This window comes from Alligator mississippiensis, chromosome 10 (genome assembly GCF_030867095.1).
Source record: "Alligator mississippiensis isolate rAllMis1 chromosome 10, rAllMis1, whole genome shotgun sequence".
NCBI lineage: Eukaryota > Metazoa > Chordata > Crocodylia > Alligatoridae > Alligator > Alligator mississippiensis.
The window spans coordinates 45309630-45328486 of NC_081833.1; the positions used below are offsets into that span (position 1 = coordinate 45309630).

General features: G+C 48.2%; 1 protein-coding gene across 8 annotated transcripts in view; it reads right to left on the minus strand.

Moving 5' to 3' along the window:
• LOC102559250 (galanin receptor type 1) overlaps window positions 1-18857 on the minus strand; it is a 45186-nt gene that overhangs the window by 23055 nt on the left and 3274 nt on the right. For 3 of the 8 annotated variants that reach the window (XR_002093509.2, XR_002093507.2, XR_002093508.2), the window contains exon 2: window positions 16259-16590. The exons of 2 other annotated variants lie outside the window; for them this stretch is intronic. The gene's annotated coding sequence lies outside the window, so the exon portion shown is untranslated. The remainder of the gene's footprint in view (window positions 1-16258; window positions 16591-18857) is intronic. 3 more of the 8 variants (XR_001372866.3, XR_001372870.3, XR_001372867.3) reach the window with 2 other exon arrangements.

The following is an 18857-nucleotide window of genomic DNA, read 5'->3' on the forward strand; positions in this document are numbered from 1 at the left end:
CCTCAACCATAGGAGAGGCAGTCAGGCTCTTCCAAAAGAAAGGATTGGGCCCCTCACTGCTTCTGCCTTCAGCAAGCTCCTGCAGGCACCAGGATTCCTGGGGCTGCCCAGGAAGGGGCTGGCTTGCCCTGTAGGTAGTGCAGAGAGGTGGCAGGAGTGTGGCTGGTATGCTGGAGGTGGGAGATGATGGTAGAGATGTTGCATGAGGTGCTGGAAGCCCGGTCTCAGGGATGAGTTAGATTGGGCCTCACCAAGCTGGGGCAACATCCAGCCTGCCTTCAGCTTGCCTGGGCGGGGCGTTTGCTGCCACCACAGAGGGAAGACTGGCCTGCCCACTCCCCCACGAGCTCAGGGGCTGCCTGGCCTGATGGCAGCTCACTAGCCACTCTGTGTCATGATGCTGCTGGCGGCTGGCAGCAGCATCAAAGCTCCTATGACATCAGGTGGTGGCTCTACCCAATGGCCAAGATCTACCTGTGAGGCAGCCACTGGGCCATGGGTAAGTCTCAACGAGCATGTGGTTTGGGTGCCCAACTTGGCTCTGGGGTGTTAGGCTCCTGCCTCCCCCCACTCCCTCACTTGACCTGGTCTCAGTCGGCACTGGTGAAGCCCCTAGATGCCAGCATGCCACCTCCCCATGTGACAAGGCACCAGCACAGGGTCCTGCTGAAGTACTGATATCGTGTATAAGTCAAGGTGGAAATTTAAGGGTAAATGTTTTGACTTCAAACCTTGACTTATACACCATGAAATATGGTAGTTGAACTTTGCTTTCTTCCTTTTCAGATTATAAAGAAGAGTTGCAAGACTAATATTCTCTACTTGTAGTCAATGTCATTCCAAGCTCCACCAATTGTAAAATGAGATGTTAATCACAGTAGATTAGGTAGATCTTCATAGTACAATTGTCACTCTTTTCTCTCAAATTAATACTAGTTTAATTTGCACTATTCAGAGTCAACAGGGATGAGTCAGTTCATACTCCAGAGCTTTTGCTTTAGACCAGTGGTGCTCAAACTTTTGGCTCCGGGGGCAGGATAAGTGGCATGGGGCCAGTTTGCAGGCCAGATTGAGCCTGACATGCTTGGGCTGGGCCCTGTAAGGCTTCAGTTAGCTCCCACATGCCATGATTGGTCCCTGGGGCCTGACGCTGCTCCCTTATGGGCCTGCATGTGTGGATTGGGCTCTGGGACCCAGCATCACCTCTGTGTCAGGAATGGGCCCTTGTGGCCCACATAACCCCTGCCTGGCCCCGTGCACTAATATTGAGCACCCAAACTAGTGCTCAGGGCCCAGGATTCCCCACAGGTCTGAAATTTGTCAGCAGGGGAGCAGTACCACCACTCCCTTGCCACCAGATTTCTGGACCCATGGAGAGCTCCGCAAGCTGGATGTTGTACATCACTAGCTCAATTTACACCTCATTTACATTTTTAAAAATACTTTTACCACCATAAGGGACAAGACAACTGAAATGTTAGTTTTAAAGGAGAAAATACAGCCAGTAAGGAAGAATACAACTTTTCTGAACTTGTAAGCACCAGCCATATCTGTCCATTGCCAGTTCCTCACTTATTATGGTCTGCAACCCTGTATTTACACAATGTTCTGTTCCTTCTAACCTCTACATTTCTGAGTTGCCCTCATCCTCCTATTTTGAATGCTTCTTCTTCTTGCCACAAGATGGCCCTCCAAAAGTACTGAAAACAGAACTTCTTGGGGAAATAGTCTTGGAGGGCCTTCCTGTATTGGAAATGGTGCATGTGCTGTTGTATTAGATGTTTTTAACACCTCTAAATCCACAAATGCAAAAAGCTAAGATTATTTAAATTACAGGGATCTAGAGTAATTAAGTTTATAGAGGGCTCCCATTTGACTTCCAAGTGAGAATCAAGAAAGAAAAGTCAGTTCAATACACTGTATGATTAATAAGAAGTTAATTCTCCTATGGCATTTAATACCCATCAATTCAGTGTAGAGTTTATTTCAAAATTCAGAGAACTCTGAACATCTAGAGAGAGATCGAACTGCTTATTGTCTTGCATGGAAAGAAAGCAAGCAGGCATAAATTGAGCTGGGGAGAAAGAAGTGATGCAAGGGTGGCTTATAGTTTGTAACCTGTGTCACTCACCGAGAGTAATACTTTAGGCAAGGCAGTTGTTTCTAATGATTCCTTTGAGAGCATTTGTCTAAGCGTTTTCCTGAAAGAATACTTCAAGGCTAATTGGGCAACTTTTTCTTTAGCTTATACTTTTCTGCATAACTCACTGCATTTGTATTCATGATTGCATAAGCATTTCATGACACTTTTTTATCATTTTCCATTTGCTAATAATGCTCTTTCCCATTATCTTAGCCTTAGTTTCTCATTCCAAAATTAAATAGTAGTCATCATTAGACAGATCCTAGGCTTTCCCTGATACCGCTGCCATATTGTTATCACCCTTCCTCTGCCCAGATGGTGAATGGTGAGATACAGTGATTACAGTTCATATGATTGTTAGATCTCCTAGGGTGTGTCCAGATGAGCATGGACATGTGATATGTGGAGCTGCAGACCCATCTGCAGCACCACACCCTGCATATGAAGGCATTCCCCATGCTTCTACTTTGTAGAAAAGTGTTGCGTTTTTTTTTACTCTGCGAGAACCTGGGCTCAGAAAAACTCACGCTGAAAAAAAGCAAGGCAGTGCATGTGGCAGCAGCGCACGCCACCCAGAACTTAAGCCTGGCCAGCTAGAACCACACTCCAGCAGCTGGGCAGGCTTCCTGCTGCAGGAGCGCCATGGCTGTAGCTCCCAGAGACCCCCAGGATCCCGAGTGATCAAGGCACGCGGCTTAGAAAGAGCTATCAGGGAGAGGCAGCCTGCCCAGATATGGGCTCACCACTAGTTGCCCCACTGGTGGGGGCTGAGTAGAGAATCCCTGCCCAGACAGGGGCTCATGGCTAGCAGCCCCATTGGTGGATTGGGGCAGTGGGCTGGGACCTGTCCCTCCCCTGCAGCTTTTTCCCAGCCCCCTGCCCCCAGTTGTAGAGTAGGGGCTGGGAGCTGCCTGCTGCTGGGGCCAGGGGACATTGTCCCGGCCCAGGCTCCACCATTGGCAGCTCCTGGGGGGAGGGAGTAATCTCCCAGCCCCTGCCAGGATACAGCTGTTTCCTGGCCCCATGTTCCCTACCAGCCCCTATGTTAGCACCCAGGGGGAGCCTGGAGCTCTCCCTGGCTGCTACAGGTGGGCAGAGCAGTGTGGGAGCAAATCTGCTCCCAAGAGGGAGCATGTGTAGACTTGTTCTCCCATAGGTTTACTGTGCAGTATTTTTACTGTGCAGTAAGCCTACTTTGAATGTGTTGCACATGTGGATGCACCCAGTTTGTACCTCATTTACTCTAAGCATTGAAAGGATACTGTTGAAGAAACCTGCTATTTTTATAATTGCAAAATAAAATAAGAAGGAAACAGCAGAAGAGTAGAAAACTGAATTGTGGGACTGCTGTCTGAATGTGTCTATACAGTTGTTAATTTTAGCTTTAGGCTTTCACTACATGTTAATTGCCAATTTTACAAATCACATTGACTTTTAAGGTAGCTTTGCAAGAATAGTTAAACCAAATTTTACTTTCACTTTTACCAAGAAACTCATTTAATTAAAAAAAATTACTTGGCAAGAATTTTTTTGCTCTGGACAGAAAGAAATTTCCAAGCCATCTCTTAAGATCTAGTTGTACCATTTATTTCCTTTTGTTTACTACATATTTTGGAATATGTACAGAACAAAGCTACATAAACAGCAAGGAGCCCCATCGTGTTTCAAAAACATAAGACACCATGGGGCCCTTTCCACTATTAAATGAAACCTTGGGTTGCATTCATGTTCATAATAACAGCATTTGATTTATTTCCAATATATGTTCAGAGTTCCTATGATTAGGTTTTATGAGAGACTCATCACTGCCATCAGATTAGGGAATTAGATTTTATATGAAGCCAAATTATTGGGAAAAGTCAGCTCGTTATCACATTTGCATAACAGAAAATAAATGAGTTAAGCAGAGGCAATACTTCCGATTAAGAAAAGCACAGGACTTCTTATCACATGGGTTCACTGTCATGCCTCATAAACGGCACAAATGTAAAGTGACTTCCCTACAGAATCACAAGATCTCACTTTTAAGGTCAGGCCCATGTATCTAGCTAGGACAAATTTATGAGCATAGATTCTCATTATGCCTTTTGATTCCTATGGTGTGTCCCAAGCACAGTCATTTCAGTACCTATAACATTTACTTTGTTGTTTTGGTAGTGTCTGGCTTTCTTTCTGATAATGTAACGGTTGACCAGAGAAATTATATGTGACCAAAAAATGATGCTACAAAAAACTGCAGGTAAGTCCAGCTTTGAAAGTAGATGTAAGATGTATACCAAGAAATGAGTGGTGTGTGAAGATCTGAAAGATGCTACCACGGAAACTGTTTGTTCATTTACTTTGGAAAAGGCAGAATAATCATACATTTCTTATCTTTTTCAGTCATAATTAAAAAATGACATTTTTAAATGAGGACACGGTCATTATATAGAACAATTAATGCTCCAAGCTGTTCCTGAGCCTCAGCTCCACCAGCTGATGCTTCTCTCACAGCTGCCAGCAGCAAACTGCTGTTTCACCCTATATATATCCAGGGTCTCAAAATGGCCACTATACTCAAGCACCTGGCTGCTGACTGCTCCAGCCCTTAAAGTGGTAGGCACCAACAGTGCCCTGCCACAGGCTCCCATATGATATAGCCCCATCTGCATCCCAGTCTAAGGATCTTCTCCTTGTCATAAGTTCCAGGATGCCTTCCATAGCACTTCAATAGGGTGGTAGTGTTGGGATTCTGGCTCAGGATTTAGTCAGGATGGCATCAAGCTCAGAAAAGGAATATTACAACAAGTCCACAAAATAAAAAAGGCAAACTAATAGCTCTGAAGAGCTGATTTCCAGATTCTAACACAAGTGACATAAGCTGCTTTGAAACTCAGGTGACAAGCCTAGCTCTCAAGAGAATGCTGAGTGTATCTGCAGGACATACTGCAAATACGGGGTACTGGGAGCATTGTAGCCACATCAGTGTGCATCTCTGTGATTCCTGTCCCCCAAAAGAACCAACTTTTTCATTTCAGCAAACCAGATAAAGCCTCAAGAGGAGAAGTTTCTAGAACAGGGGTGGGTAAAATACAGCCTGTGAACCAGATCTGGCCTGTGAAGGACTTTGTCCAGCCAGCAGCAGGTCTCTCAGTCCTGCCTGGCCTAGAAGCTGTTTGGCCCATGGTGTGTCCCATTGCCCCCAGGCATTCAGTGGGGCTGGGGTGGCTCTGAACTGGACTGCAGTCCAGGCAGCAGTGGCTCCTTCCAGCTGCCACCACTGCTGGCCTCACTGTTGGCAAGGACCCATACACATAGCCCTGATCCTGACCCACCCCACACCTTCTCCAGACTTGCCCTGGCCAGAGTGGACCAGCTTCAAACCAGCTAGAACCTGCATGTACAGCCTCAACCCCCACCCGCCTTGAACTTGCTCCAGACTGCCTGCCAATGCTGAGCAGCAGCAATGGCCAGGCAGAAGCTGCTGCTGGGAGCAGGGGAAAAGTGGCGAATCTTGGCCTGCCCCACACCTGCTCTGGGCTGCCTGCTCATGCTGAACAGTGGCAGCAGTGGTGGTGGCTGGGAAGAAGCTGCTGCTAGGGGCAGGGGTGAAGTGCCCATCTTCCCCACACTGCTGCCAAGCTCTTCTTGCTGCAGCCTCCTGGATCCTGTGCCTGGGTAGCCCTGTGGCTCCTCTCCACTGTCACTGCATCCTTCAGGCTGTACAGAGGGGCAGCAGTGGCAGTAGAGAATAGACATGGAATTTAGCTAAGTAAAATTATAGGGTACTGGTATCATTTTATAATAAAGGAACGCATGATAATTGGCTAATCCCATAAAAATCATACAGAACAGGGTAACTGTTCTTTAGCTATACCATTTTCCCCCTTAGAACACTATGTCAGCATTTTCATTTATGTTGTTCTATTTTGTATTATTTTCTCTGAGAACCAGAGTTCTAAATGCACTAATCATCTTACTATACTACAGCTACTAAATCTGATTTTTTTTTATCAGTTTTGATTAGATTCTTGTCACAGTCCATATTGAACAAGCATTGTGCAAATACTTAGCTCAAATGATCTGCCCAGCAGTACACGTTCCCTGGAAATTTCTTTTCCTTTGTTTAAACCCATAGTAGAATGACTGCCCTATAGTTCTGGCCACTTGTCAGGTTATGTCTGTTGGCATTTCAGATGTCAGAGTTTCTGATGGTACATACATTATTGATGCAATATCCATATTGGAGTAGGTTTTTAATCTGTTTGGCTTTTAACAACACACTGGGTGCATCTACACAAGATGCTTTACTATGCAGTAGATTAATCTATTGTGCAGTATAGCATCACGGTAACTGTGCACAACAGTTACTGCACTGTAAAATAGGCTATTGCATGGTTGTCTACAACCTGTAAATAAAGGTAGTAGATTTAATGTGCATTACCCAATGCACAGTAGCACACGTGTAAATGCTGACTGGGAGTAAATTTGCTCCTGGTCAGTTAGACCAGCAGGGGTCCAGCCTCCTGCCAGGGAGTCCCTCCAGCCATGGGGCAGGGATGGCTCTTTAGCAGTCCCTGGATGGCCTTTAGACACTCGCTTGACCACTGGGGCCTGGGCCAGCTTCCATCTGCCCCTGGGCACTGTGTGCTCGTGTGGGCACATGCTGCTGGCTGCTCCTTGGCCCCAGGCATCATGCCCTTGCACTGTAGGCATGTATCAGCTCTAGCAGTCCTGAAGGCCACTGGCCTGACACCCAGGACCTGTGGAAGCAGCTGCCTGGTCTCTGGGCACCATGCCCTACTGCTATGAGTACGTGCCTGGACCCAATGGCACCTGGAGTCCCTGCCAGAGGCAGCACTTGTGATGGCAGTACCCCCAACCCCAGGGAGAGCAGCCCAGGGCCCAAACTGTGCGCCAGATGAGACCACCAGCCACATTGTGGCCTGAGGTGAGGCTGAGGTCCAGAGACAGTTTGGCCAGGCCACCCAGTTGAATGCCCACGTTTATGAGAACATGGCAGCCTGCATGCAGGGGTGTGACTATGATAATTTTGGGTGGCAACACTACATAAAGGTGAAGACCCTGTGGACTCAGTGGGTCTGTGTGATGGACCATAACTGGTGGTCTGGGGTTGCAGGAGCTGGACTGCACCCTGGCTCCCAGGGACCCAAGCCAGGGGCAACATACCTATTCAAGCATAGGCGGGATGCTGGCCTTGTGCCAGCCTTGATGAGGACTCACTGGAGGAGGGCCCCTCAGGCCAGAAGTTGCAGCAACTGGAGCACTTCCCACCATTGGCCTTGTCTTTCAGTGTGGGCATCCCAGACTGGCACCTGCCCTGGTAACCCACAATGCACACCCACAATGAGAAGGACAGGTCAGGGATGGCCTCACCCATGGCCAGATACAGCTCCTTCCTGGAGGGGGCCACTGCACATGTGGCCAAGCCTCCAAAGCTCAATACCCTGCAGGCAGCTGGACCATGCCACCACTGCCAGGCTCAGAGTCCAGGCACCGGGACCTCCTGCCATGTCTGTCCCTTAAGCCCTGCACAGGAAGGAGGCCTGGGGGAGGGGAAGGGGGCACTATGGCCACCTGTGCCCATGCCATCTGACCCTCCCATCCCCTGGACTGCAAACCTGGCATCAGTGGTCCTGCATGGGGGATCAGGACCCCCCTTCCCCCACTCCTCTCCTCCTCTACTCAACCTGCCTGGCAGAGCTCCCCTTACCCCTTGGAGTTCCCCCCAACAATATACAGGGAGGCAGGAGGCAGTATAAAACTTTATTGAGCATCCAGTGCCCTCCTAGCTAGGCAGCCAGGGGCCTGTCACATACAGAGAAACTTGTCAGTGGCAGTGGTGAGCTCCTCCTCAACTGCAGGGATCAGGGACTCATAGCATAGGGAGTGGTACCCCTCCAGGTGGCAGCACATGCTGTGAGAAAGCCTGGGATTGTCTAGGGCACTGTCAAAGCTCAGAGCCCCATGGCAGGTTCTCAGCTGCATATGGGTCACCATGATAATCATCATCACCTGGAAATAGTGTGTTGGGCACCCCTTGGTGCTCTCAAACAGCTTGTCATAGTGTGCCCAGGGGACTCTCAGCAGGGGCATGCTTCAGGCACAGGCCACAGGCAGGGGCCCTGGCCTGGGCCATCTCTCTGGAGAGGCTGCTGGGGGGAGGGTAGGGGCATCATCAGTTCTACATCCCAGCCAGGTTGGAGCCCCTCACCCCCAGACCCTAGCTAGTGTGGGGCCTAGTGCCACAGGAGGAAACTGCCTGGCCTGCAGGAGAAGAAGGGAGGGAGTTGGTTTGGAGCTGCCACAGTAGCTGCTGCCAGGAGTCAGCCCTGGCTCACCCTGGTTAGGGGATTGAGAAGGCAAGCTGCCTGTGGGAAATGCCAGGCAGCCCGCCTTCCCCTGTGGCGGGAGCAGGGATGGAGGGCTTGGCCAGCAGTAGCCTGTGACAGAGGCTGCTCGACCACCTTATCATGGTCCTTGGGCATTTTTGCACGCATGACTCCCGATCTGAGGCTGAGCAGTGCACAGCCCCACAGTACAGTGAATGTTATCTTTAAATGTTGGAAATTCTCACGAAGAGCCTCAGTCCTGACTCTGCAGGTCCAGCATCTGTACACAGGGGAAAGGCACCAGCCACCACTGGGATTGCACTTTCCAGGATACTGCCATTGTCAGCTGGTGCCCTCCACATGTGCCACCTCCAGTGGCAGTGCACTCAAGACTGCACCCTCCTGCTGGGCTGGCTAGTCATGGTAGAGGGGTAGCTGGTAGACTCATGGGCCTGGAATGCTCAGGATGTTGAGTGCAAATGGGAGAGGAACCAGGAGGACTGCACATGCTGAGACAGGCTCCTCATCTTTGAGGAGGGCATATTGTCTTCCTCGACCAGATGCACAGGAGAAGCAGATCAATATGATGGCTCAGGCAGTGGAGGCCACAGAAGAGGACTTCTGGGTGCTGGACACCATCTTACCCCTGGTGGTCACCTTTGTGCTGGCCACTGCCCAGCTCCTGGCTCTGGCTCCACCTGCTGCCTGGTAGCCACCCACTGGCCAGCTGCCAGGCCAAGCCCTGCCTCCCACCTGGCAGTCACCTGCAGTCCTGCGCCAGGCCCCCTCAGTGGTCCTGGGAGGTGATCCAACAGTGCCTGCAGTGACCAGGGCCCCCTCCCCTGCTCATGAACCAGGTTCGTCGGCAGCCAGGCCACCTGCCCAGCCTGCTGCCTGCTACTCACCCACCCGCCATGTGGTCTCTGAACATGAGATGGTCCCCACTGAGCCCAGCACCATAAAGGAGGGGAAGAAGATTGGACAGTGCCAGCCTTCACCCCTGGCTGAGGCCCTGGGCTGTCAGGCTCCCTGCAGTGTTTGCACCCATGGTGATGCCACCAAAGGCTGGGGTAGAGACCTCTCCCTATGCTTCATGCCATAGGCACCTCTAGCCCACTGTTCCGCCCTGACACTGCACCAACCACACTCTTGTGAATAGCTACACGGGGAAGAGGGTGTTTTATTGTTGATGGTTGTTAGGGTTCAGAGTAGGGGCTGTTATTGGGGAGAAAGGAGTGGACAGAGGATGTTGTTGGAGAGGAAGGGCAGGAGGGAGTATGTTGTGGTGGAGAGAGTAAAATTTGTTGAGTGGAAACTGTCCAGACTGTGTGTCATTATGGGGGTGTACTCTGGGCCTGGGGTCCACAGCCACCTATCCAGGTGAACTACTGTGGGCAGTGGGGGAGGAAGTGATCCTTGAGCACCTTGTGGACACGGTGCCTTGCCATTGCCAGGTGGGAGGGTGGGGAGCATCCATGTGTACTAGCCACAGGCTCCTGGGACAGTGTCCTTGGGCAGGCTGAGCCTGTCTCACTGGAGACCCCTGCCAGGCTGAGCTGTTCCCCCTGGGAATCCCTGCCAGCCTGAGATTGTCCCCCTGGAGATCCCTACCAGGCTGAGACAGCCCTTCCAGGAGCTGCATGCCAGGCTGAGCCTTTCCCTCTGGAGACCCCTGCCAGGCTGGGACTCCCTCTGCCTCCCCAGGAGCTGCATGCCAGGCTGAGAATTTCCTCCCAGAGGATGCTGCCAGGCTGAGCCTGCCCTCCCAGGAGCCCGTACCAGGCCAAGTCTGGCCCCCCACCAGAGCTTCCTGCCACCTGGGCATCTGCATCTGGAGCCTGCAGGTCCCCCTGGCTGTTGCAGGAGGACAGAGCAGGGCAGGAGCAGGCCTGGATCCATTTAATCCTAGAAGGAGCAAATCTGCTCCCAACAGGGTGCATGTGTAGAAGCCTTCCCAGGGCTGATTTACTGTGCAGTAAACTACTGTGCAGTAAACCTAAATCACATTGATTGCATGTGTAGATGCACCCAGTCTCCCTCAAAGATGAAATATTTCACACCTTAAAAATTGAATTTATGAAGTTTCATAAATGGATTTGTATCTTCTATATAAAATACCAAAAGACCTAAATCGTTCTTAAGGAAGTTGGCATGCCTACAAATAAGTATCAACGTTTCACTTGCTGTGGCATATCCTGATGGTCTCAAAGCACAGGTAGCATAAGCTGAATTGAACAGAGACATCCTCTCTCTCAACTTCTCATTAAGTATTGGAGTTTAATAAGTGTTAAACAAATTAGAATGTTTAAAAATAGTAATTAGAACCCCCCTTGCCCATAAATGTTCAAGCTTTCCATTTGGATTTGCAGTTTCATCTCACATGTCACCATATAGTCTTTTGTAGCTGCAAGATCTGACTTAACATAAAAACAAGCAAAAAAGCTTTTAAAATCACAAAGCAGCAAAATCAATATGAACCCTTTCTCAGCTTAGTGCTAGGTATTTATGAAAAACCTGAGCAAGCTTCTAAGGGATGGAGTCTTCTCCAGGCAGATAGAGTTTTGTGCTCATCCTAACCTATGCCTTGATATTTGACTCCCAGTCTGAGTTAATGGCAGCCTATTAGAAAAGACACTTTTTGGTTCTAGGCACTTATTTCTGGCCCTTGATCACTCTCTCACAAAAGCCTTCCTTGCTTAAACGCCCTCTTCATGGGTGGATCTAGGATTCTGAAAAGAAGGGTGCAAATGGTGCATCATCACACAACACACAGTTTTCTTCAGGTTATAAGAAACCAGGACCTTTAAGCTAGGGGCCTGGCACTATGTTATTCAGTTCAAGATTCAAGCAAAAATAAATATAACTTAATTGGAATGTGCATTAACTTGCTATATTGTAAACACACAACAAACTAGGCAAGAATAATCAAAAGGTGCTGTTCCTTTAGTCCTGCTGTCATTAGAATTAGATTCATAAAACAAAATCTAGCCTTCTTGAATATCTTAACAATGCATCCAATGCTTTACTGAGTTATTTCCATACCTGAGTTAATGTTTCCACAGCTGAATTAATGTTTATTTTAATGTTAAGAAATAGTCTAAAAGGCTATGCAATAGGAGATATATTAAGAGGAGCAGCTGATAGCAGAATTGCAGAAGAAAGGATAGCTTAATTAGTGGAACCTCAAGTACATTAAAAAAAGGAGAGGGTTGTTAACATCTATGGAATGAAGAGTTGAGAAGGAATCAGGTAGATTCTAATGAGCCATGAGGTCAAGTGACTTCCTCACTGCTGTTTGAATAGGAATAGTATTGCCACTGTTAGGCAGTTGGTTTTAAATTTTGGGTAGACCAAGAATCAAAGAGGGATGAGAGTGCAACTGTACCAGTGCATCCCCTTGGAACATCCCCCTGATGACTCCAGGTGTGGATTCAACACCAACATAAATAATACATGGTCCTGGAGGCTGGGGGGGCACGGTGACTGCCTGCAGGTGGTGGTGGTGGAGGCATGGTGGTGGTGAGAGGGGAGCTCCTGCAGGCGGCCGCATTGATGTTGGTGGCAAGGGAGGGGTGGTGGTTGGTGAGCGGTGACCACCTGCAGGCACTGCTGGCAGTGCTTCTTTCAGGGGTGCACCGCCAATCTCAGGGGATGCATGTGCACCCATGTGCACCCCCTATGTGTTGCCAGTGAACACCAACTCCCATCCTAATTTGTGTATTTGGCTTTCTCCAAGCTTGGATGTTGATCTGTATTTGCTGGTCTGGTGCTATATCTCATCTCTTCCTTTTTCTTTCAGGTGGTTTGGCCTCAAATTTAATAGTTTAGGACTCTAGTGGAGGACTGTTGATCAATGCTTTTAAGGAAGTTCACAGGTATCTCACTCTCCATAAACACCTTCCTTACCCTTGTGCATGCTGGGTGTGTCCTGGCCTGTGTGCTTCTGATCTGAAGAAGTCTTGCATGCCACACAAAGCCCCAAAGTATTTGAGGTGGAATTCACAGGTTAAAATATTGGTAAATGAGATGCTATAACTTCAGGTAGATCTGGAAACTGACATTTAGCAACAAATTATCTTACACTATAATTCAGGTTTCCTGTAGCAAGCACTTCAGGATTGGGTGATCTGTTTTTGACACATTTAGTCACATCTAGGCTTGCTGAAGTTAATGGGATTTATATGGGACTGGGTGGACCACTTTATGCCACCAGCAGCCAGAATTTCTGAGTTCCTGAGAAAGCTAATACCGGACCCTATTGCCATCCCCCAGTAGGGTTTTTTCCTGAGGACTCATCCCCCACTCCTCCTCCCCTAGCAGGGTGCAAAAAACAGCTAGAACAGAGGTGTCCATCCTTTTTGAATGTGGGGCCGGATCACAAACTTTTTATCACCCAGTGGGCCGGCGAGCCATATTCAAAGATGTCACAGGAAGTTGTATCATATCAGGAAGTGATGTCACGTGACCTTTGACACCAAAGAAGTTGCAGGGGTTGACATGGTCCTGGTTGACATGACATGCATGCCTGGGTTGACATGGTGCTGGAGGAACCACTTGGCTACAACTGGGTTGACCTGGTGCTGAGAAGCCACGGGGCCAGGCTGGGGTTAACCTCGGGCCCGCCTGGCCTGCTGATGCCATGCCCGGGTTGACATGGTGCTGCAGGACCTGCCCGGGCAGAACCGGGTCGGCACCAGCCAGAAAAAGCAGTATGCAGCTGAAGTCGACTTCCCATGTGCTGCTGGGGATGGGACGAGGCTGGCCAGGTTTGCACTGACCAGCAGAAGCGGCAGTGGAGCCATGTGCCGCTTGGGATTGACCAGTGCAGGCTCGTCCCATCCTGAGCGGCACACAGCTCCGCCGCTGCTTCTGTTGGCTGGTGCAGACTCAGCCGGGCTCCTCCTCCCGTCCCCAACAGCACATGAGAAGCGGCCCCCTCGGGGCCTCGCGACCGGACCCAGAGAGCCACAGTGTCCAGGGGGAGACTGGCCGGGGGAGCAGGTGTCGCCTTGCTGTGGGGTCGGGCAGGGCAGGGCAGGGCAGGGCAGGGCAGCGAGGCTGGCTTGAAGCGGGTGGGTGATGAGGCAGGCGTGGGCCGGCAGTGCCAGTGGCCGCTGCTTGCCCTCCCGTGCGGGGCTGCTCCCCTGGGCCCTGCGCGGGTAAGCAGCTCCCCTCCCCTTCCTGCCGGCTGGGGCCCACGGGCTGGCCCTGCCTGCCTTGCCGCGGCCCCGCTGCAGCCATGCAGTGCCACCGCTGCTGCTGTGACTCCACGCTCCATAGCAGCGGCTCCACACTCTGCGCCGCCACGGCTCCGCGCTCCGCACCTCCGTGCCACCACCACCTCTGCAGCCCCACCACCACTGTGGCCCCATGCCACCGCTGCTGCGGCCCTGTGCTCTGCCACGGCCCTGCGCTCCGTGGTGGCAGCACTGCTGCTGCCACGGGCCAGATAAAATGGCTCGGTGGGCCGCATGGTGGCCCGGAGGCCGTATGTTGGACAAGTCTGAGCTAGAACAATCTGACATGTAATATTACAATAGTTGGTTTTCCATCTCAATGTGCTCATAGAAGATGCATATAGAGTATAATAATATTTACATAAACTAGCAATTCATTCAAAGACAGCATGCTTTTATGCTACTTTTACATTTTACCAATCAAGGCAATTAGGCTTTGCTTACTGTGAAATTACAAGCATATTCCATAGTTAGAGGTTTTGAATCTCATCAGTTAGACTTCCAGACATGAAGCAAAGAGCATAGTCCAGATAGATTAGAATAAAATATCAGCAAAAGAATATTTTTCATCTCAGAGCATTCTTTTAAGATGTGGCTTGTAGTAAATCCCCTTGTCATTCTTGCAGACTAATTAGTTATGGAAAAGGAAAGCTACTAAGAACTACAAAAGCATTTCAATACCTAACCAAGGCCAGTTGTGAAGTGTTCTTTGCAATATCTATTCTATAAATGATTGACACCTTACATGTTTTAAATACATTTTGAAAGTACATGCAGGAATTGAGTGTCCTGAGAATTGTCTCAGAAATGCTTGAGAGGTGATAAGAGAAATGTCTGAATCAGGCAAGGAAAGGAAATAAGGATCGATCCCATCCTGTCTGTGAAAAAGGGAGATAAGAGCACTTGCTGAGTGAGAAATACCAAGAAGAGCAGAAGGTAACATACTCCAGAAAATGAAGCTCATGTAGAATATATTTACCATCTGCTTGAAATACAACTACGATGATCTCATGATTTGCAAGTTCTAATTTTGCTAGATGGAATAGCTGCTGCTAAGGTTCTGACCAGCAAGGCATTGGGAGAAAGTTCTTCACCATCCATTTATTTGGATATGGCTATTAAGCCAGGATTGGTTAAAGGAAACTGAAAGACTGGAAATACTTTTTAGGATAAGTCCTATTAGAAGCTTAGAAAACTAGTGGAGCCACCTACCCTTCAAATGAAGTCTCAGTTCACTTACCAAAATCAAACCAATTAGTTATCGCCCACAATAAGTTAGAAAGAATCCTTTAAATGGTGCTTTTAGTTTATTTGCTGCTTTACAGATAGACAACCCCCTATTATTAGATTCTTTATATGGAAAATGTATACATTTGTTATAATTTTTCCAGTTACAGAATCTGATTATTGGAGGTTTGCCTTGAATTGGTCCACTTCCCATTGTTACAGCGGGGAAAATCAATCTGGGGGTGGGGGTAGGTAGCCCCTTTGCCCTCCCCCATTCCCAACTTCTTCCCCTGGCAGCCCCTTCCCCACTCCTTACTATCACACCCAGCTCTGCCGGAACACATAAAAGTTAGGGGCAAATTTAAAAACCCTAATCTTGAATAAACATGCTTGTAGTAATTTGCATAAAATTACTACAGGTACCCATAGACTTAGTTCATTCAGAAATGATGCATTTAACCTTTTTTGAAACTGCTGCAAGTTTTAACACAGGAACTCCATAAATATACTTTAAAGCAGCACTTTTGTACCTATTCATATAGAATATATAATCTAGCAAAACCTTTTCATCACACACCTTAAACCACATTTAAAGCCCATGCACCATTACAATAAATGCACAAAGGACCCTAATATCCATGATATTAGACCAAAGCCAAAAGGCTCATGATCTCATATAGTTCATTGGGCTGGGCCACAGCAGAGTTGACAGCATTTCAAGCCATGGTGGCCCTGCAGCTCAGCATTGCTCAGTATGTTTATGTACTCCAGATACACCCCACAAAAGATCCATGTGCTAATTAGCACCCTCACTCATGACTGGAACCACATGTTCTTGTCATGCCTCCTGAGATCCTCTACAAATTTCTATGCAGATGAGTGAGGGCAACTTGGTTTGACTCCACCCCATGGAGGACGAGGCTCCTCTAATCATATATGATAGACTGAGAGAGAGGGAGTGACAAAGGGATTCTAGGTGAACCGTTGGGGGTCCTTTTTGCAGATGTTTGTCAGACATTTAAAACTGGTGAAAAAGCAGGAATAATTGGAAATCAGAAAGAAAGACACAGCTCTGCTGTGGGCATGAACAGGAAATTAAAATGTATTCAATGTAGTGGCTCACCATGACTTGAAAAGGAGTTAGCACTGAGTGGTACTGCACTCAATGGGTACTAGCATGTTATTCAGATGAGCTGCACTAATTTATCTTTGTGGTAGGTTTGCATCAGCACCTCAGCATTTTTATTTAAAATCAAATATAGCATCTCAGTGGGAGCTTTACACAGTTCACAGACCAGAGCTTCATCCACTATACCTACCTCAACTGTTTGCTGCTTAACAGCACCATTCAGTATGGGAACTGTGACAAAAGGTGCCGATGCTGTGGTTACGAGGCAGAGACTCTCCCCCGCATACTGTGCACCTGCAAGCCCCACATCAGAGCATGTCAGCTGTGCTACAATGCTCTCCAGGACTGATTGGCCAAGGCCATCCTGGCCTCAGTAGGGACCATGTCCATCAACCACAACATCCCAGGCTGTGAGCACCAGCTGTACCTGGACATCGTTGTGACCAACAAGGACAGCAAGTGTGTTGTGATGGTACATGTCACCATCCTATTCAAGAACTGGTGATAAGCTTTCACTGATGCCTGAAAATGGAAGCGAGAGAAATATCAGTCACTGACAGAAACTTTGAGATGCCAGGGATATGACATGACATTTGAGGCTCTGATCATCAGGGTGCTCAGAGCATGGGACCCCAGCAATGAGAGCATTCTGCATGCTTGCCATGTATCCTGCCACTATGCCAAGCTGATGCGGCACCTCATGGTGTCCAACACCATCCTATGGTCAAGGGATGTCTATGTAGAACACATCACAGGACAGTGCCAGTATGCGACCCCACCAGACTGCTGGCTGGAAGTGATGCAGAGGGGACCACCTGAGTGTCATCCCCCCACCAGGCTGCACTGAATTTTCTTCAAGGACTTTTAATCCTGGACTATTCCTTACTCCCCCATGCATTTGCATTCTGTGTGTTGTTATTTGTAACTGTATGGAGTTTTTGATCCATCTCCCTATTACAATGTGTTATTGTTGTTCAAGGTCTTCTGTATATTCTCTGCTTTGTAAGTATCGCACTCCTTCCCTCCCATTCCCACTGCCTACCCCCCCACCCAGAGGTTTAGTTAGCTGCATGTTTCATATGTAACTTAATTTTGTTTTCACCTCTACCCCCATCTTCTACTATGTAGTCCTCTGCTTGGGTTTTTCTGTATTTCCTGTTGTCATTTGAACTTTAACATTTTCTAATAAATTACATTTTTGGCACCAATATGAGGGTGTAAGGACTGGTTCTTGTCCTTTTGGTGCTGGCCTGGCATTGTAGTACCTCCAGGCCCGGTGCCAGCTGTTGGCACCCAGAGGCCTTCAGGCCTGGGTTTGGGCTCACCTCAAGCTGCATGCTTAGCTTGAATTGTGGTCAAGACCTGCACCCAGTGAAAGGAGCAGATGGAAAAATACTGTCCCTGACTTCAAATGAATCAGGAAGCTGGCTAACTAAATGGAATAAATATAATCTGGGTAAAAGAGGAACAGTCAAAGCAAAACCTACCCCTACCTAAGAATGAAAAGATTATCTCAGAATAGAAAATTCCAGTTAAAGGTAACCATATTTGGCAAACAGAAGTAAGATTATTAATATATATTAGGAGGAAGGCTTAAGTTAATTTTATGTATTAAGAAATGCAAGCGATATGGTATATAAATAGAGATGAGAGAGTGTACCCTGAAAGAAGAAGAGATCCCATCACTGATTCAAGATCCTGTCTTGACATTACAAATGAAAGCCAGGAGCCCCAAACAAGACTTCATGGCCTGATCAACCAGTGAAGTTGTGTTCACAACATCTTGGGGTGGTGAGCATTTGCTTTGACTAGCTACAAACCTAACATTTTTAACTGCTACTTTAATTTTAATTAGAATTGTATCCATTAGGATTCAATAGACATGCTTTTAGTTTAGGACAAATGTGTCTTAGTCTCGTGGCCTGGTATAAGACCCATTATAGTGTCATAGGGATGCAATACAACTGCCAGGGAGGGAACACCAACCCATTTTTTTAAGGGCTGCACAATTCCCATCAGCATTTTTGGCAGCGGGAGAGGGCGTTTGAGTTTGTTCCAGCTTCTCTGAGTGCTGGCCTGGTACTGCAGTATCTCCAGGGGGAGCTCATTCCCTCTTGGGGGAGCCACTGCCTGCTTTTTTTAAAGGGACACACCAAAAAAAAGGCATTTTCTCAGCCTCTTTGGATAAGATCAAATGATCAACTGAAAGGCTGATCAATGCTTTAAGGGCAGAGATAGCAATCAATAGAGTGTCAGGGTAGAATGAGCAGAGGAGGGATACCCAAGGCTCAAAACAATGGCAATAGTGGCAAGTAACCAGGAGGTGGAAAGTGAAATGAAGAGTGGAAAAGAAAGTCTAGAGACAGATGGAGAGTGGACAGAAGTGGAAAAACAGAGGAGAAAGACAGTAAAGAAGATGGGAGCAACAGGAGAAGTAGCAATGACAATACAGGCAGCAGCAAAGAAGCTGATGGGGAAAAGAACAAGACCAGAGGGAAGACAGGAGCAGAGGAGAATGGAAGCTAGATCAGGAACAGCAGGAGAAGGTACATTAGACAAGAGGTGTGAAGTGGCAGGAATGGGATGGAATGCTGGCCCACTGGGAGCGGCACAGCCAGGAAGACACAGAAGATACACTGAGAGATGTCAAGGAGGATCAAGACTGCAGATAAAAGCAATAGAAACTAGTGACAGGCAGCAGATAGGATCAACGATGAACAGATATGAGTTCGTAGGAAAGGTACTGTTTGAGATATTGGAGGTGCAGGGAGAACATCTCACCAGCCTGA